Source organism: Chiloscyllium plagiosum, unplaced genomic scaffold, assembly GCF_004010195.1.
Source record: "Chiloscyllium plagiosum isolate BGI_BamShark_2017 unplaced genomic scaffold, ASM401019v2 scaf_5410, whole genome shotgun sequence".
NCBI lineage: Eukaryota > Metazoa > Chordata > Chondrichthyes > Orectolobiformes > Hemiscylliidae > Chiloscyllium > Chiloscyllium plagiosum.
In genome coordinates, this window is record NW_025212782.1 from 7,045 (window position 1) to 28,343 (window position 21,299).

Sequence of the window (21,299 nt, forward strand, 5' to 3'; positions counted from 1 at the left end):
AAATGTAGGGGAATGTGTCTGGTTGGTTTGCTCTTCGGAGGGTAGCTGTGGACTTGTTGGGCCAAAGGGCCTGTTTCCACACTGTAAGTAATCTAATCTATTCATGGATCTGTATCGGTGTCTCTTAAATGCTGCTATTGTATCTGCTTCTACCACCTCCTCTGGCAGCACGTTCCAAGTACTGACCACCCTTTGTGGGAAACACCTGCCTCTCACAAATCTTTTAAACATTTCCCCTCATGCCTTGAACCTGTCCCCCCTAGTAACTATCCCTCCACCCTGGGAAAAAGCCTCATACATTCCACTCTATCTATGCCATTCACAATCTTATAAACTTCTATCAGGTCACCCCTCAAACTCCTGCGTTCCAGTGAAAACTAACCCAGTCTATCCAGCCTTTCTTCTTCGCTAAACCCCCGTTCCTCCTGGTCAACATTTTCTGGACCCTCTCCAAAGCATCCACTTCCTTCTGGGAGTGTGGTGAGCAGATTTGTACGCAGTGTTCCAAGTATAGACTAACTAAAGTTCTGTAACGCAGCAGCATAACTTGCCTTTCCTTATTCTCAGTGCCCCTTCCAGTGAAGGTCAGTCCTTTGTTACTGCCTTATCGAGCTGCATGGCCACCTTCAATGATCTGCGGGCCTGTACACCCAGATCCCTCCGAAGGGTCCTGCCATTCACTGTATCATTTCCACCTGACTTTGAACTACCAAAATACATCACTTCACATTTGTTGGGATTAAACTCCATCTGCCATTTTTCTGTCCATACCTCCAACTGATCTATATCCTGCTGAATGCTCTGACAGTCCTCCTCACGATCCACAACTCCACCAATCTTTCTATCATCCACAAACTCACTAATCAGACCAGCTACGTTTCCTCCAAATCATTTCTATCGGTCATGAACAGCAGAGTTCCTAGCACTGATGCCGGTGGAACACCACTAGGCACAGCATTCTGTTCCGAAAAGCCTCTTTCCAATGCTACCCACTGTCTCTGAAGACTCAGCCAGTTCACTTTCCATCCTGCCAGATCACCCCGACACCATTTAACTTCACCTTTTATACCAGTATGCTGCTGTCTATCGCTAATAAGTCTAATTGATTCAATATGTGTATAGATCTTGTCCCTGAGAATTATTCCAATAATTGCCCGACCACCAATGTGATGGTCACAGACCTGTAATTTCCTGGATTATCCCTGTTGCCTATCTTAAACAAAGAGACAACACTGGCTATTCTGTCATCCTCTGGGCGTTCACCTGTGGCCAAATAGGATACAAAGGTTTGTGTCAATGCTCCAGCAACTTGTTACTGTGCCTCTCTCAATATTCTGGGACAGATCCCATTAGGACCCACGAATTCCTTCTCGTTGGTGAATCCTGACATGAAGTATTCATTTAGGAGGTCACCTACATCTTCTGGCTCCATATAACGATTCCTTTCTTTGCCCTTGAGTTGACCAACCCTTTCCCAGGCTACCAGCTTGCTTTTTTATATCCGTCTAAAAATCCTTGGGATTCTCCTTAATCCTGTTCGCTAATGACTTTTCATTACCCCCTTTAACCTTTCTAATACCTTGTTTCAGTTTTTCCCTACTTTCCTTACATACTTCAAGAGCTTCACCTGTTCAGGACATTTGCTCTTGAAGCCGTGTGGGGTCCAGGGTGTACTAGCGAGATGGATAGAGAATTGGCTGGCAACAGGAGACAGAGGGTAGTCGTGGAAGGGAGTTTCTCAAAGTGGAGAACTGTGACCGGTGATGTTCCACAGGGATCCATGTTGGGACCACTGTTGTTTGTGATTTACATAAATGATCTGGAGGAAGGTATAGGTGGCCTGACCAGCAGGTTTGCAGATGACACTAAAATTGGTGGAGTAGCAGGTAGTGAAGGGTACTGTCAGAGAATGCACCAGAATATGATAGATTGGAGAGTTGGGCACAAAAATGGCAGCTGGAGTTCAATCCAGGTAAATGCGAGTTGATGCATTTTGGAAAATCCAATTCAGGAGCTAACTATACGTTAAATAAAATGTCTGGGGAAAATTGATGTGCAGAGAGATCTGGATGTTCAGGTCCATTGTTGCCTGAAGGTGGCAACACAGGCCAACAGAGTTGACAAGAAGACAAACGGCATGCCTTCCTTCATCGGACAGAGTGTTGAGTATAAGAGTTGGCAGGCCATGTTACCGTTGTTTCGGACTTTGGTTCAGCCACATTTGGAATACTGCATACAGTTCTGGTCATCATATTACCAAAAGAATGTGGATGTTTTGGAGAGGGTACAGAGAAGGTTCACCAGGATGTAGTCTTGTATGGAGGGCACGAGTTATGAAGAGAGGTTGAGTAGATTAGGATTATACTCAATAGAAAGATGGAGGTTGAGGGGGGACCTGATTGAGGTCTACAAAATAATGAGAGGTGGACACAGGGTGGATAGCAAAAAGCTTTTTCGCAGAGTGGGGGAACTCAATTACTGTGGGTCACGAGTTCAAGGTGAGAGGGGAAAAGTTTCAAGGAGGTGGTTGGTGGTTGAAACACATTGCCAGCGGAGGTGGCAGTGGTGGGCATGATAGCATCAATTTAAGAACTATTCAGACAGATACATGAATGGGCAGGACGCAATGGGTTACGGATCCTTAGAAAATAGGTGACTGGTTTACATAGAACATCTGGATTGGGACAGGCTAGGAGGGCCGAAGGGCGTGTTCCCGTGCTGTAATTTTCTTAGCTCTTTGTTCTCGTAATGTTTGCCTTGGTTCTTACCTCTCCCTCAACTTCTGCATCTATTGGCCTGGTCCTCATGTTCCCCTCCCTCTGCCACACTAGTTTAAACCCTCCCCAAACACTCTATGAAGTACACCCTCCCCCCGCCCCGTCCACCCCCCCCCCCCGCCCCCGCCAGGACATCAGTCCCAGCCCTGCCCAAGCGTAACTCCTCCACTTTGTACAGACCTCACCTCCCACTGGAGCTGGTCCCAATGCCCAATGAGCCTGAAACCCTGCCCCTCCCACCATCCGTCAGCCACCTGTTCATGGCACTGGTCAGAATCCTGAGGCAACAACTTTTGAGGTCCTACCTTTCAACTTTCTTCCTCGTTCTCTATGTTCTGCTCTCAGGACCTCATCCTTTTTTTAGATTTTAGATTACATTACAGTGTGGAAACAGGCCCTTCGGCCCAACAAGTCCACACCGACCCGCCGAAGCGTAACCCACCCATTCCCCTACATTTACCCCTTCACCTAACACTATGGCCAGTTTAGCATGGCCGATTCACCTGACCTGCACAACTCTGGACTGTGGGAGGAAACCGGAGCACCCGGAGGAAACCCACGCAGACATGGGGAGAACGTGCAAACTCCACACAGTCAGTCGCCTGAGGCGGGAATTGAACCCGGGTCTCTGGCGCTGTGAGGCAGCAGTGCTAACCACTGTGCCACCATGCCACCATTGGGTCACCCCTCAACCTCCAATACTCCAGGGAAAACAACCTCAACCTATTCAACTACTCCTCCAATCCTGGCAACAACTCCTCCTATTCAACTACTCATCCAATCCAACAAAACCTCCAATCCTGGCAACATCCTTGTAAACACTTTCTGAGCCCTTTCAAGTTTCATAACATCCTTCCGATAGGAAGGAGACCAGAATTGCACACAATATTCCAAAAGTGGCCTAACCAATGTCCTGTACAGCCACAACATGACCTCCCAAATCCTGTACTCAATGTTCTGTCTAATGTTAATCTGTTTTGCAGGGGAATAGCCACATGAGATTCCTGCACTGCCTGCTTAGCCCTCCTGCTCTGCCTGGTGGTCACCCATTCCCTTCCTGCCTGTGGACTGTGTGCCCCTGGTGTGACCACATCCCTAAACATGCGAACCACGACAGTCTGTACCATGGAAGCACCACAGTGTCCCCGCTCCAACTCCAAAACTCAGGATTCCAGGATCTGGAGATGGAGCAAAATCCTCTCCCCACTGGGAATGTGCCCACCTTCCCACATTAGGCAAGGGGAGCAGACAACCACTTGGAGATCTCCTACCGTACCTTACCTCTTTAACGTCATTTATCCTTACAATATCAAATACTACACTTTTAATACTACACTGAAGCTGCTGGTGAGCTCTGCTCCAATAACTATTTCTCAAAACTCAGCTGCTACTCACCAACAACAGCTTCCAGAAGTAATTTCCGCTCGTGGCCTTTACTCACCGGAACTCACTGCAAACGTCCTGTCTCGATGTTCGGTGTCCTCTGAACCTTACTTATCCTCTCTCTTTGGTTGGATGAGGAAGGAGCAATAAAATGCCACAGGAATGTCATGTTCGGGTTGACTGTTCCATAATGCCCGACACACCCACATTGCCTGCCAGGTCCACTCCAAGACCAGATTTTATCTCAAATCTTTATTCATAAAACGTCTTTGTCCATCCACATTCTCACAATATTCTTGCTGAATGAAGACTACAAAATCCTGTCTGAGGCCATCGCCAGAATTCGGTTCTGTACAGTTATATTTCAAGTAAATAAACAAAACATTGGATTCTGACTCTGTCTGAAAAACCAACGACCTCTCTTCCACCTACAACACTAATATTTTCATACACTGGGGGACTGGGAGAGTCCGGTTACTGAATAGATGCCCATTTACCTTCAGCAGAAAGACAGTAGTCTTTAGTGCATCCCTCATCATGTAGTCCTGGACCTTGGATTGTGCCAGTCTTTAACACTCAGTCAGGGCCAACTCCTTGTTCTGAAAGACCAAAAAGGTTTGGGCAGACCAATGAGCGCTTTTCACTGGGCTAATGGTCCTCCAGGCACAGCCGGTGTGTGTGGCAGTGAGCGTCCCGGGGAACAGGGCGTGGAGTCCCACATCAAGGAGCTGCTCAGAACAAACCTCGACACACACCACTGCATCTTCCTCCAGGCTTCCTTTACAAAGGCACATCCCAGCAGGAGGTGTGTGACAGTGTCAACCCCACCACAGCTACTTCGAGGGCAGTGTACGCTGGCACAGACCCACTGGGCATACATAAAAGATCTCACAGATTTGTCCCTGGGGATGGTATTCCACGATATACTTCCCACCCGCACTGTCTGTGGAATCCACTCCCAGAGTGGGAATGATCAACCTCTCAGCATCTTCGGATAGGATGGATCTAAGGGGTCACATGCTTGAGTGAGAGAAATCTGTGGAAGAATCCAACTCTGGGAATCTACAGCAGCAGAACTTTAAAGAATAACACTGCACAAGATTCAGAGCGTGGATACTCACAGAGACAGGCACTGTAACTGAATTCCCACACTCATCAGGGCAGAGCCAAGTTGAGCTCTGAGATTAACTTAATTACTTGAGAGGATGTATTTTGATTGCTCCATGTAATAAAGTATGAATCATTATTTCAGCCCTGGATTGTCTGCCAGATTAATTAATAAATAGCCGAATTAAAGGGAACTTGTGGTGATTTATTCACAATCACTGTACAAAATGGGCTGGAGGAAAACATTCAAGATGCTGGACTGAGACTTATTCAACTTTCCCACCTCACCCACTTGCTGTTATCAGGCATGACGTGCAAGTTTCGGAGGGTGTGACCATGAGCCTCTTGATTTCTGTTCCAGTATCAAAGGCAATGAACAGACATAAGCAGGGCCTGAATACATTTTCAAACACAAATTACAGCATATAGTGAAATGCATGGCTGTTTCACACATTTCATGCATACATTTTAGCAATTTACATATATGAAATGTTTAGAGTTTAAAAAATCACAAGGTTCAAATGACATTGTCAGTGAAATAGGTGCACAGGGGCATGTTCCTATCACCTAGCACCCTTACTATCCTGACTTGGAAATATAACACTGTTCCTTCTCTGTCACTTGGTCAAAATACTGGAATTCCCCTCGTCCAATGGCATTGTGGGTAACACCACAGCAGGAAACTACATATTCTGTCTGGGTGGGTTGTTCAGGAAGGTCCTAGAAGAATACTGCTGGACTAGTTCGGTGTGGCTGGGACTCGGGGAAATTTAAAGAGTAAAGTAAGTTTCATGCTTAATGGAGCTGTTCAGTTTAACTGCTGTAAAAGCACATAGAAGAGAATGAATCCGGAAACTCAGTGAGAAGTGAAGAGCAGGTTCTCTGTATTCAATCGCTCTAGCATCCATCTTATTTATTGTGGCAAATTTTCTGTCAGGCCCGATTTCTCCAGCTCTGGATCAATGTCAAACGTCTAGGGTCGGGGTGAGCACTGGGGACAGTAGCAAGGTTTTAAAGCAGCAAGGTCTAATGTAATGTAGATTAGATAACTATGGGGCCTGGTGGTTAAACAGCGAATAGGGTGAGAGAATGAGATTGTGTGTGTATGTGTGTATGTGTGAAGGAATGGAGAGTGTAATCCTGGAAAAGCACAACTGGATTCCTGATGAAGGGCTTATGCTCAAAACTTTGATTCTCCTGTTCCTCGGATGCTGCCTGATCTGCTGTGCTTTTCCAGCTCCAAAGTCTCAACTCAGATCTCCAGCATCTGCAGTCCTCACTTTCGCCTCTGTAAGGGAAGATCCTTCTTTGTTAGTCCTGTCCAATGAACATAGTGGCTGCTAGGCCATTACAGCATCTGTGAAGGGGAATGACAAATTGCAAGTGTGTATCTGGGTGCACAGCGACCTGTGAAAGATGACATAGTCAAAGGATGCCCCTCTTGCAGTGGATGTCCAATGAATGGCAAATTCTCCCAAGATGATGGTCTAAAATTGGATGAGGGAAGCATAATTAGGTACGTTTAGTTAGACTGGAAGTGCTGGAGCAAGAGAAGGCCATTCAGCACCTCAAATCCACATATTTAACATCATCATGGCTGAATATAGAATATAGAACAGTACAGCACAGTGCATGTCTTTCGGCCCTTGATGTTGTGCCAGCCTTTTTTCCAGCTCTAAGATCAATCTAACTATCATCCATGTACCTGTCCAAGAGTCACTTAAATGTCCCTAATGTGTCTGACCAGACTGCCACTGGCAGGGCATTCCACACAACCGGCATCACATCTCGGTCTCTAACTCCACTTTCCTGCCAGCTCCCCTTTAACCCATTATTAATTAAAAAGCTGTCTATCTCTTCGTCAAATTTACTCAATTTCCCAACATCCACCCTACTTTGGGGAATTGATTTAGCAGATTCACGACACTTTGAGCATGGTCATTTCTCCTCATCTCTGATTGAAATCCACTATTCACCACCACTTCTCGAGCCTTCATCATCAGAGACCCCTCCCACCCCAATGAAAATCTCTTCCAACCTCTTCGGTCAGGTAGAAGATACAGAATCTTAAACACACGCACTGACAGGTTGAAGAACAGCTTCCTCCCTGCTGTTATTCTTCTGAATGGACCTGGCTCATTTCCGATTGAATGTTGCTTTTCTGTGCACCCTCTTGGCAGCATGTCTTTGTATCCTTTGCCCTGTTTGATGGTCTTTGCATGTCATGCTCCCCCTGCACATTTACACTGTATTTAGCGACAGGGGACAAGAATAAATCAAATCAAATCTCTCAAGTTACCAGCCCTAAACAGTGGACAATATCAAGCACAGTCTCACTAATGCCTTGGACAAGTGCAGAAACATTTCCCTACTCTTTCACTCTATTCCTTCAACAATAAATGCTGAAATTCCATGAGGCCTCCTTACTCCCTGTTGAATCTACAGGCTGGTTTCCTGCAATTCCTGCACGAGGAAACCAATATCCCTCTGCATTAAAGCAATCTGAAGCTTCTCCCAATTTCAGTTGATCTTGGTTGTTTTTTTTAAATGGGAATCAGCTCGAAAGGTTTCCCCACACAACAAGGAACACGATGCTTGAGTTGACATTGACAGTCAATGAATCTGGCTGATGGAGTTATAGAGTCATGAAGATGTACAGCGTGGAAACAGGTCCTTCGGTCCAACTAGTCCAGGCTGACCAGATATTCTAAATCAATCTAGTCCCATTTGCCAGCATTTTCTCCATATCCCTCTAAATTCTACCTATTCATATACCCATCCAGATGTATTTAAAATGCTGTAATTGTACCAGCCTCCATCATGTCCTCTGGCAGCTCATTCCATACACGTGCACCACCCTCTGTGTGATTGTAATGAGTTGCCTTTCTATTCTTCCAGGCAGAATGGATAACCTCACACTTACCCACATTAAACTCCATCTGCAAAATTGTGGTCCATTTGCCAAACCTATCCAGACCTGTTTGTAAATTCCTTACTTCATTGCTCCTCACATTCTCTCCATTTTAGTGTGACCTGAAATTTGGCGAGAATATGTTTTATCCCTGCACCAAGTCAAGGTCCACCAAAACCTCTGGCCAGGCCTCACACAGAGAGAAACCCTCCATGAAACCCACCAAAACTCACACTTCGCCAAAGAAACCGAAGATTCCGCTTTGAGTCCAAATGAACATTGGATGATCAGCTGCAGTTCGACACCTGACCTCCCTGTTATTAAACAGTGACATCCGTCACTCTCTGCACAATAAACAGAATTATTTGTGAAGAAGGACTGAGAAATCATGACTACAGCCTTCAATTTCCACTCTCATTTCCTTCAGGACTTTCAGTAGAGCCCAGTGACTCTTTCATATTAAGTTGCATTAATTCCTAAATATCCTTTCTGGTTATTTCCAACAATTGTTTAATTTCCTCCATTTATACAACACCCTCCCATGACATGGGAAATCCAGCAACAGGACAGATTGTTTACTCTGCTCTGTGTCTATCCACTTTGTGGCTCAATGGACATAAACTCTGTCTAAATTTTACTTTTTATACAATTCATCTCTTTGGAAACTTGCAAATTTCACATCTTTGTTGTTTCCTATTACTGTGATAACTGTGGTCTATCACAACAGCTAATCCCTAAATCTCGAGCTCTTTCTGACTGACATTGAAAACCTTATCCCAAGTCATTGGAGACTTTGAATGTTGTGTTTGGGATGGGACTAACTGATGGCTTGGGATCTAAAGTCAGACTTGCCTCTGTGAAGCTGATGTGTTCGCACAAGCTTCGATGAAGCTTGCAGTATCATGGGTCGTTCGCAGGTCTGATATAGTGTTTCTTTGTCGCTGGAATTGGAGGAGATTCGATGTATACACCTTATTTGTCACAATCTCGACATCGGTGGTCACATTTTGTGATGAATTCAGGTAGAATTTGAGGAATAATCTGCATCAGGACAGTTTGATTTATTCCTGGTAAGTCCTCAGTTGACTGGGTTTTGGTGACCCTGTGAGCACATATTGAGATAGTCACCAACACAGGGAACAACTGTCCTCAGGATCTCTTCTTGCTGGCTTCATATGACAGTCCTCGCTTGAATCATCTCAGTCTCCTTTTTCCAAATCTCCTTTATGCTGTTCGAGACATATTTTCTCCACATTATTTACCATGTGACGAACATATGAAGACATATACAATCAAGATACGATGTACCGAAATTTGAACATTCGAACTCATCGACAGCCAGAGATATCTGGCCTGACAGAAAATTGGCCAAACTAAATTAACCAGCAGCCAGCAACTACCGGCTGCAGATAACAGTGAAATCCGAGGTCAAAGAGCTTACAAAGGTTCGGGGGGAAGCAGATACAGCCAGCCTGAGGTCTGTGTGAGGTGAAGTGTCAATCCGAACTTCCTGAAACGGTGACTCCTAGCCCAGTGCTGGGGGATGTGCACCTTACACCTCCCCTGACATGGCAACAGTGAAAGTGGTTGGTGCCAACCCATTGAACGCTTTGAACGCTGCCCATGGTCCCATTGGCTAAAGGCCACAGAGCATTCCGGAAGATCTGGGCCAAGGCGGATAAGGACATAATTGAACCACAAACTGAGTTCTCTGCCCCTGTGTCTACCTCACTGACAAGAACACTTGGGTAAAGTGTTTTTAATAACACATTAACTGGCCCAAATCACAAGCAACATTGGTGCCCCTGGGTGGTATTTGATTAGAAGGGTTTGTGTAATCTCCGAAGTTGAACCGCATTAACCTTGAACTCTTGGATATTCTGGCCTCAGCCTGATTTAAGCGACAAACTGCTCGATGTGATAACCAACTTCAAGTGGGTGAAAGAAGGAGTGGGTGAATGGGATAAGCTTTCAGAGTTAGTACAGGATTGGGGAATCACGGAATGCAACAGGTGATCAGGACTTGGAATGTACTGACTGAGAAGACTGCAGAGATAGGATCAATTGAGGCCTTCAAAAACGCATCGGATTTTATCTGAAAAGGAAGAGGATGAAGGGATGGGGTGAGTTGGAGGCATAACGAGCCAGCATAGACACAATGGGCTGAACGACCTCCTTCTGTACTGTGTCAATTATGTAATGTTATATGAAAGGAAATCTAAACCAGGCTATTACAGGGACTGGGGCTGCCAAAGGATCGACTCCCTCTGGAAAGGTGGGGTGGGTAGGTGTCTCCAACCTTTGGAGGCATAACGAGCCAGCATAGACACAATGGGCTGAACGACCTCCTTCTGTACTGTGTCAATTATGTAATGTTATATGAAAGGAAATCTAAACCAGGCTATTACAGGGACTGGGGCTGCCAAAGGATCGACTCCCTCTGGAAAGGTGGGGTGGGTAGGTGTCTCCAACCATCACTCTTGTTCTTCAATTTTCTCCCAGTCTATCCCAAAACCATTAACCCCATGGTCCATGATTCCACCGTCCCAGGATATTGTGTATTTAATTGTTCAGTCTTGCATTGGCATCTCGAATGGTGCGAAGTGTGGGCTCTTTTGCTTTGCCAGCCTGGTGTGCAGCCTGTGGGTTGTCTCGATCACTGAGCAGACACTGAAGCCCCTGCTATGGTCTACCTCACTGAGTGTAAAACTGTCCGAAAGTGTACTCCATTCGTCTGGCTCCTCTGCTCTGCTCTGCTGGTTGGACCTTTCTCCCTCCAGTTCCTGCTTCACTTTCTCCCAGCTCCCTAACTGCTTCACCTTCTCCCATTCTTTATCTCGTAGCCACTCCATGCAGCTGGGTATTGCTACCGCTTTGCTGGGTTTTAAAGCTTTCCTCCAGCTCTCAGTGCTGCTCTGAGTTCCTCCCACGATCCAAAGATGTGCAGTTTAGGGTGAATTGGCCGTGGTACATTGCCCACAGTGTTAGGTCCATTAGTCAGGGGTAAATGTAGGAAAATGAGTCGAGGTGAGTTACTCTGCAGAGGGTTGGTGTTGACCTGTTGGACCGAAGGGCCTGGCTCCACATTGTAGGGAATCTAATCGAATCGAATATCAGCTGCTTTTCTTTTACTTCTCTATTATTCCCAACCCTTTTTATATCTCTCACCTCCTGTGTTTCAATATTAATTAATGCTCCTCCCATGGATCCCTGACCCCACTGCCTAGTTCTTCCGACCTTGGATTCAACTTCCTTGCATTTGTTTTCTGTGTCCCAGACCCTCCCAAGATAACTCCAACCACACAGAACAGCAGGTGACAGGGAGTCTGGCCTGGGCTGGGGAGAAAGAAGTTCACGAATCTCTGCCTTTAATTTACTTTAGCACAGGAAAGGGATACGTATGTACCACAGGGCAAGAGTTAAAGCTGGGCAAAAGGCAATTACAATGTGATCAGGCAAGATTTGGGATGCATAGGGTGAGGAAGGAAACTGCAGGGGTTGGCACAATTGAAATATACAGCTTATTCAACGAACAGCTGCTGCGTGTCCTTGATAAGTACGTACTGGTCAGGCAGGGAGAAAGTGGTCGAGTGTGGGAACTGTGGTTTACGAAGGAAATGGAATCTGTTGAGAAGGTGCAGAAAGTTAATGTTACGATGAGATGTGATTCCTCAGTTAGGGCGCTTGAGAGTTACAGATGAGACAGGCAAGACCTAAAGAGAGAGCTAAGAAGAGCCATGAGATGTCATTGGCAGATCAAGGAAAACCCTAAGGCTTTCTATAGGTATATCAGGAATAAAAGAATGACGAGAGTAAGATTAGGGCCAATCAAGGATATTAGTGGAAAGTTGTGCATGGAGTCAGAGGAGATAGGGGAAGTGCTAACTGAATATTTTTCATTAGCATTCCCATTGGAAAGAGAAAATGTTGTCGAGAGAACAATGTGATACAGGCTACGAGACTAATAGGTTGGAGGTTCACAAGGTAAGGTGTTAGCAATTCTAGAAAGTGTAATAACAGACCAGTTCCCTGGGGTGGATGGAATTTATCCCAGGATTCTTTGGGACGCCAGGGAGGAGATTACCGAGCCTTTGCCTTTGATCTTTATGTCTGCAGGAATAGTGCCACAAGACTGGAGGACAGCAAATGTTGTTCCGTTGTTCAAGAAGGGGAGTAGACACAATCCAGTGAGCCTTACTTTGGTTGTGGTAAAGTGTTAGAAAGCGTTATAATAGATAGGATTTATAATCATCTAGAAAGGAATAGGTTGCTTGGGGACAGTCAACACGATTTTGTGAAGTGGAGTTTGTGCCTCACAAACCTTACTGAGTTCTTTGAGAAGGTGGCCAAACATGTAGATGAGGTAATGCGGTTGATGTGGTGAGTGTGGATTTCAGTGATGCGTTTGATAAAGTCCTCCATGGTAGGCTATTGTAGAAAATATAGAGGCATGGGATTGAGTGTGATTTAGTGGTTTGGATCAGACGTTGGCTAGCTAAAAGAAGATAGAGAGTGGTGGTTGATGGGAAATATTTATCCTGAAGTTCAGTTACGAGTGGTGTACCGCAAGGCTTGGGTTTGGGTCCACTGCTGTATGCTATTTTATAAATGACCTGGATGAGAAAAGCTCTCTTCACACTCTCCCCATCAAGCACTACCAGAACAAGTCAAGCATGGGTGAGGACAGAATACAGCTTCCTTTTACATTGAAAATAAATCTCTCTCTGCTCAATTAAACCAGAAGTACAGCTCCCTCTACACTGTTGCTATCAAACGTTCCCAGGACAGGTACAACCAAGACTCAGAGACAGAGAAAGGCTCCCTCTACTGTTTTAAAGTGAAAATGATACTCCGTCAAGATTCTCCCTCAGAGATTCTCAGTGACAGGAGTGCAAAGTGACAATCCAGAGTTCGATGTGGAATAAAGCTCCCTGTACGCTGACCCCATCAAACATTCCAAAGAAAGAGACACCACAGGGTTAGATCCAGAACAAAGCTCCCGCTACACTGGGAGGTTCGAATACTACCAGGACAGGGACAGCATGGGTCAAGATACTGAGAAAACTCTCTCTGCTCCTTTCAACTGAAAGTAAAGCTCCACTTACAGTGACCTGATCAAACACTCCCGGGGAGGTGCAGCATGAGGTAAATATGAGAGACAGCCCCTTTGTTCTGCACAAACCCTGTTTCCAAAACACCATTCTCAGACAATCTCTCTGTGGTTCTCACTGTCAGACTCCCCAGGTCAGGGTGGGCAGTAGCCAGCAGACACCCTCCTGGATCAATGAGCTGCATTTGATGATTGTAATCATGGGGCCTTCCCTATGAGATCTTGTGGAGCTCAATTCAGTCAGGTGAGAGCACTACAACTTACAGCCACTCCTATTATTCCAAATGAAATATACCCACCTGGGAGCAAACAGATTTGTTCATACATTGGTGGAATGTGTAGAGATTGGAGCTGGTTGATCGGTTCAATGTTGCTGCTTCTGGTCACATTTGTGCCAGGGGAGTTCAGGCTGTGTGTATTAAAGGAGCTGGTTGGAGACTGAGGGGACGGTTGAGTTGTTTGAAAACATGGGGGATTTTGTTCACCCCACACCCCACCCCCACCCCCACCGGTCGAGTTAGTTGGAGCTGGCTGTTGCTCTGAAATATGGTAACAGTTTATGAGCCAGAGGTTTCCATGGGTAATAATGAGAGCCAGCCCTACTCCTGAGAGAGTCCCTCCTCACGGACGTCCCATTGGTTGTAGTGCCTGTGGTTGTGAGTGTGTCCCCACGACAGACTGTGATGGTGCAGTGTGGAGAGCACAGCCTGCTGGTCAGGGCCCAACTTGATTGATTTGGAACTGGGCACCTGTTTCAAGCTGCTGATCTGACCCTGGGGACAGCAGGTTATCAGCCAAGCAGGGTCTACCCTGAGAACCACACTGTCCTTTTTGACTATGGGCTCCGTGAGTGTGGCAGCAGATTGCAGCTAATGGGAGTTTTCCACACTTGCAGGAAGCTTGGGCTGTAGATTATTCCTGACTGTAACTCTGGCTGGGATGCATTGATATTCAGGCAGGATGGTCTCATGCTTTATCAACCACTGACTGGGCTTTTGTAGTTAATTGACTTTTGCTTTAACTGCTCTCTGTCCCCAAACCTGTTCTGTAATCCTAACTATTCTAGAACCCTCCTTTTGGTGGCATTTGAGCTTTTTTTTTTGCTTTGTGGGGATGGGTTCCATTCCCCTTGGTCTGATTCACTCAATGGAGGAGTGCAATCAGTCGAGGTCTCTCCCATGGTGGTGTGACTGGCAGATTCACAAAAAAACACTTGAACTTGTAGGTATTGGATTCCTGAAATTTCTCCTTTCCTTTCCATTTAAATAACTGTGCCCCTGTGTTCAAACTTCTGTGGTAGATATCCAAAGATGTGCAGGTCAGGTGAATTGGCCATGCTAAATTGCCCATATTTTAGGTTATTAGTCGGGGTAAATGTAGGGAATGGCTCTAGGTGGGTTACTCTTTGAAGGGCCAGTGTGGACTTGTTGGGCAGAAGGGCCTATTTCCACACTGTAGGGATTCTGATTCTAATCTTTAAAACGTACAGAGAATGGTCATTGGTTTATAAGTTATTGAACATAAAGCTGCCCTTTGATTGAGTTCCGTCCCCAAAAACGAATCATCTGCTCATCTCTTCCCCACTCAAATATATATCCAGCCCAGAAACATGGTACTGCCCTGTGAGCCAGTTCACTCTTTGTGAATAATGTTCCTAAACTGCTCAACAACATCCATGTTCCTGTCGCCTCAATAATTAATTATCTAAGTAGTAGATTTCCAATGTGTTCTACTGTGCATTCCCAACTTTCTAGGATAGAGAATTTGAATGAACTGTGACCTCTGGAATGATGCAGTTCCTTGTCACATTGATCCTGTAATGACTAACCACTGACTTGTGACCTATTGCCCCCTTATTGTGGTCCCTCCAGCTCTGGGTGGAAACAGCCTCCTTGCCCTGAGCCTGTTACACTCCCTAAAGAATTGTTCTAACGGGTTGATGTTATTTTGAACCCTCTGTAGACCCTTCTCAAATCAGACCAGTTCCCCATTCCTTAACCTGGTGTCTTTCAAATCACTGGAGCTTTCCTGATCTACACCACCCACCTGACCCACACCCCAAACTATCCTGGATCTGTCATTGTGAGAACCAATGGGGCTGTTGTTCCCATTGAGTGTCGTTATTTGAGGTGAGAATCTTTACTTGATTGTCAATATGATCCCCAGCTGCTGCTGTTGTCTGACCCTGTCCTAAAGTGGCTGCCCTGTCTCTCCCCAGGGAGGGCAATGTGAGCAGTAACCCCATCAATCCCACCTGGATCCCATTCAGCTCCACCAGGTCTGGAGAAGGCCATTTGTCATTCTCCCTGCGCCTAATGAATGGTACGTGATGGGTGACAGGGGAGGGATCTCCTGGTGTCACTCACTGGAAGTTACACCCACTGTCACCAACCCTTGTCCTCCTGTACTACAGAAGACTGGCTTACAGAGCACCCGTCCATAGCCTACTCACTGGGAGACCTCATTCATATTAAGGCATCTGTTTCAATGGACAACCAGGTGCTCTGGATGCTGTACATTGATCACTGTGTAGTTACACTGAGCCCAGACAAGGAGACACAGCGTCATTGACTAAAATGGGGAAGGAGCTCTCTGCTTTCTCCAGCTGCTCCATCCTCAATGGCTTCACTCAATTCACTTCATGGCTGTTTATCAATCTACACTTGCCTCCTGGACAGAAAAGCTGAGGACTCCTTTTCAACCTTTGTGTTGCCGAGAGACAGGCAGAAGCCAGACAAGCTCTGGTGTGACCTGGATGCCTTCCGTTTCTATGGAGATGAGCGTTCCTTCGTAAGAGGATGCTGCTGATTGGCTTCTCCATGGTGGGAGGGTGTCACTCAATACTGACTTGATCTGAATATGTGCCTCAGGGTTTCATCACGTGTCACCTGAAAGTTGCGGCAGTGGATCAGGAAGATTCCAGGAACAAAGCTTGTACTTTCCGGAAGCTGCAGAATATGTAAGTTCCCTCTCTTTGTCCCTCAGGGATGTTGTTTTGGGAGAGATGATGCACTGTTTGGTGGGCTGTCGTTGAGCTGTTTCTCTTGTTTAGCTGGACTCCACTGGAGGAATTAAACAGTGACATTTGTGCCTGCTGCCATGTGGGGAACTGTGGGAGCACAACAGAGATCCTGTTCCCCTCCAGAGGAAGGACGGGCCTTGGCCCTGAAGCTGGTAGGACATTGACCCTCTCGATGTTGGTGCTCCCCCTCTCCCCCATCCCTGACTGGGATGTTTGGTCTTGCAGAGAGTGAAGCTGGATTGAAGTGGGAGGGGGAACCCTCACTTGGCCCCCTGGTCATTCTGGATACTAGGCTGACCAACCTGGCAACTGAGCCCCTGCCTGAGGTTGAGGGAAGGATACTGGAGGGGTCTCCATGTGGGGAGATGGCTGCCTGCTGGTTTCCCTTTCTCTCCCTGTTTTCCCTGGATTCTCCTGGTTGTGTAGGTGTGGAGTCAGAACTGGATTTGATGGTATTCCTGACTGTGACAGCTGTCTGTCTGATCTCTGCTTCATTGCTGGCCTTGTTCCTGTACAGGATACGCAAGCATGCTCTATCCCACCCATGAAGCAATCCTTAATGAAGTTGTGCTTTCCCGTGTGTTGCATATTGTAACTGCTGTTCTTGTTTCTGCATTCACATGGAAATAATTCAAGGATTGTTTCCAAGGCTGGGTTTCTTGCGACTGCCTACTATTACATCTGTATGCCCTCCCCCTGGAGGGAGCTTGCTGTGATGTTTGGTGTTTACTCCCTCCCTGAGTGGGAGGGTTACATTATGCTGCAAATGCAAACCAACATGCAGAGACAATCTGGTGACCCAGTTCCCTTCACAAGTTGGGCACGATAGGAGCTGAGTCCCCCGGTCAGCATCAGACTGTGTATCAGGGAGCAGTTGCTGCTCAATATCATTCTTGTAGCTTTCAATCACTTTACTGATCAGGGATGGGTTGGATTTATCTTCTGTATAGGACATAAGGGAATTGTCCATTGTCAGGTAGATGAGTATCATAGCTCTAATATGAAAGCTCCAGAGGACAGTCTGTGGTAAAGGCCTTAATGTGGCCTCTCTGGAGGAAGTACCGATCGGGAGAATCCTGAAACAGAACTTCTGCGTTAGGATAACCAAGCAGCAGTTTCCAATTTCCTCAGCGGGATGGGGGTGGGCGTTGGTGGTTGTGGGGAGGCAATTGTTTAAAAGCGAACACAGTTGTGGTTCTTCTTCCAGTTACACATTTTTTCAGCAACAGTTTAAAGCAATGACTTCCACCTTTCTTTCTGGGTGACCTTATCGAGGCTAATAAAGCCATGAGAGGCATGGAGGTGGGGAATAGTCAAGGTTTTTTCCTCAGCTGGGGGAGTGAGCAGATATATGTTTATGTTGAGAGCGGAAAGACTTAAAAAGGACCGAAAGGGCAACATTTTCATAGAGAGGAGGGTACATGTAGGAATGAGCCAGAGGAGGTGGTGATCTGGATGGGTATTTGAATTGGAAGGGTTTAGTGGGATATGGGCCAAATGCTGACAAATGGGAATAGATCAGTTTAGGATACCTGTTTGCTGCCCATAAGTTGGACTGAAGGATCTATTTCTATTCTATACAATTCTATGACTCTATAAACTATAATTATATACGCACAACTAAAAACGCAGAGAGAACACAATTACTCATCCACAGGCAAACATACTAAATGCAAAAAGAATATATTTTATTTTAGATTAGATTACTTACAGTGTGGAAACAGGCCCTTCGGCCCAACAAGTCCACACCAATCCTACGAAGAGCAACCCACCCAGACCCATTCTCCTACATTTACCCCTTCACCTGTGGGCGGCACGGTGGCACTGTGGTTAGCACTGCTGCCTCACAGCGCCAGAGACCCGGGTTCAATTCCCGCCTCAGGCGACTGACTGTGTGGAGTTTGCACATTCTCCCCGTGTCTGCGTGGGTTTCCTCCGGGTGCTCCGGTTTCCTCCCACAGTCCAAAGATGTGCAGGTCAGGTGAATTGGCCATGCTAAATTGTCCGTAGTGTTAGGTAAGGGGCAGATGTAGTGGTATGGGTGGGTTGCGCTTCGGCGGGGCAGTGTGGACTTGTTTGGGCAGAAGGGCCTGTTTCCACACTGTAAGTAATCTAATCTAATCTAAAAACCTAACACTACGGGCAACTTACCATGGCCAATTCACCTGACCTGCACATCTTTGGACTGTGGGAGGAAACCAGAGCACCCGGAGGAAACTCACGCAGACACGGGGAGAATGTGCAAACTCCACACAGACAGTTTCTCGTTAATTTTTAAAAGGATATTAAATTCAATTCAAAGTGAATAGTATACCAATGTAACGTTAATCAGTTATTATCAATCCAAAAGACACCTTCAGGTACCTCTACAGAATTACAATTTACAGAGTCTTAGCTATACGGGGTGGGCCGAGGGTGGGGGCATGTTGCAACGATGTCGTTACTAGACTATTAATCTAGAAACGCAGGTCATTTTCTGGGGACCCGGGATTGAATTCCACCAATTGGAATTCAAACCCAACTAACAAAGTGTATGAAATCAAAAGATTAACAACGATTCTTTTGGGAAAATATCAGTTTGGTTCATTAATGCTCTTTTGGGACAGAAACCATTGTCCTTATCTGGTCTGGCCGACGCGTGGCTCCAAACACTTCTGGGCAATTAGGGATGGGCAATTAATCTCATATAAGCCAGTGTCGCCCATATCCAGTGAGGAAGATAAAAAGGAGTTGGCTGTGCATCCCCTCGAGCCTGTTGGACCGTGGCCTAACTCCACACACCAGCCGATATCCCTTAAACACCTTTGCATAACAAAATGTTATCTATCTCACATTTAACATGAACAACTGATCCAGCATCCACTGGCATTGTGGAAGAGAGTTCCAAACATCAACCTCTCTTTGTGTGTAGAAATGCTTCCTAATATCTCTCCAGTCTTTAGCTGGTCTGGATCCAATTCTCAGTCAATGCTCCCTACTTCTAGAATCTCCAACCAGTGGAAATGGTTTACCTTTATCAACCCTGTCTTTTTATTTGGGTATTATGGATTCAAGCAATGTTGGTAGATACACCCAGTGAGGCATTTGCATCACGATCAGATCTGGTATCTGGGGAGGATGAGGTGAAAAGATCCGTCTTCAGTGTACATGAGCTAGTACCAGAAGTCTGCAGACAACGTTTTAGGGATCTCAGGAGGGAACCTGGTCAAACATGCATTGAATTTGAAAGGATCAAACAAAGTAATTTTGAAAGATGCATAATGGCATTGAAAACAGATCAAATATATAATGCTGAGAGACGTCTGTTTTGGAGAATTTCAAAAATTCACTTCCTGAGGAGCTGAGAATGCACGTGGAAGAACAGAAAGGTATCGATTGCAAGATGAGCAGCTGAAATGGCTGATGGTTATGAGTTGGTTCATGAATCAAAGATTGGTTTCCAAATTCAGTTTTAATCTGTGAGGGATAGAAATATTTGAAAAGAGAAATCCTCGGGTGATAAGGGAACAGGAGACCTCATTAAAGATAGTAAAGATAATTTACCACAGGATAAAATGGAAAGTTATGAGGGAGAAAGAGAATTAAAAAGCTCAGGTCCTTTCACTGTAATAAAGTAGACCACATGAAGTCATAGGATTGGTGGGTTAGAAAAAAAAGCTGTGGGAAAACAAAGGTATGCCAATGAGTTTTGTTAAGTGGTAAAGGAAAGTACAGTGGAAGGCTAAAATGACCAGAAGAATGCACAAGCTGGTCAGGGGCTGTTTGAGAAGGAAGTGCCAGATCTCTTTCAAGAATTTACTTTTGTGGGTAAGGTAGGTCAGAAGGAGCAGTTAAAGAAATTAAATTTTAAATGTATATGGAAGCAAGTTAGTCTTTGATGGTGAGAGATGAGAAAATAATTCAGAAGGAGTATTTTCAGAAAAAGATGGTAATATGTGGAATTCATTGTGAGAGAGCAATGCTCTGTTATGTAAAGTGAGATTGGAGAGTCTGGGGAAAAGTGAAGTAGTGGTGGTAGTAATGGAGAAAAAACAGTTTATTCTTGTTAATGATAGAGCTGGATCATAGTTGAGTGTGATGGCTACTGACACCTTGATGAAGAATTGGAGAAAATTGTGTATTCATGCAGATGTGAAACGGGCAAAAGGTCACTAATGTATTATTGGTGGGTTATAGAAAGGAAGGATTTCAGGTAGCAGATGAACCATCAGTAGGAGGTCACTTGGGAGTAAGGAAAGCTCAATCCAAAACACAAAAGCATCTTTATGAGCCCGAAAGTCATATGTAATTGGAAAACCTCAAACAGTCATAATACCAGGACCCTTAATACCCATTCCCGCATTGGAGGAAAATTTGCCAATGTTGTGAATTGATTTTGTTGGGCCCCTACCCAAAACAAAAAGTGTGAGTCGGAATTTGATGATGACAATGGATGAATCCACGAGATTCCAGACAACAAACCAAAAATTCACAATCCCATTATGGAGATAAAGTATTACTATTACTCCCAGGGGTAGGGGAGGCTTTAAAAGCAAGCGTTAGTGGCCTTATCAAATCGAAAGGAAACTGATTGAGACAAGCTATTCAATAAGAATGCAAGATAGAAAGAAATCTGATAAAGTGTGTCATGTGAATGGGCTCAAAATTTATTTTGGTAGGATCTAAGATTCAGAAATAACCTTAGCCAAATGTCGCAGTATCTCATCGTCAGAATCCTCAATAATACCGACTCATTACATTTTTTTCCAATTTAATAATGTGCATATTCCATCTGCTTCCCCTAATTCCGTTTTAGTTGTGGATGATAGAATGCAAGTGAAACTAATCATCCAATGAGATCATGGCTGATCTGTGGTCTGACCCCATACACTTGCCTTTGGCTCATATCCATGAATAACCGTGCTCACTAAAATAGTTATCTACAGTTATATGATGGCAGAAACAACTTGGTATTTAATCTACCACTATAAATTCTGAGAATCTGAACTT

The 21,299-nt window shown here is 45.3% G+C and overlaps 1 pseudogene; it reads left to right on the forward strand.

The window, feature by feature from the left end:
- The first annotated feature begins 15,301 nt into the window (after positions 1 to 15,301).
- LOC122547471 lies at positions 15,302 to 20,678 on the forward strand (annotated as a pseudogene).
- The last annotated feature ends 621 nt before the right edge of the window (positions 20,679 to 21,299 follow it).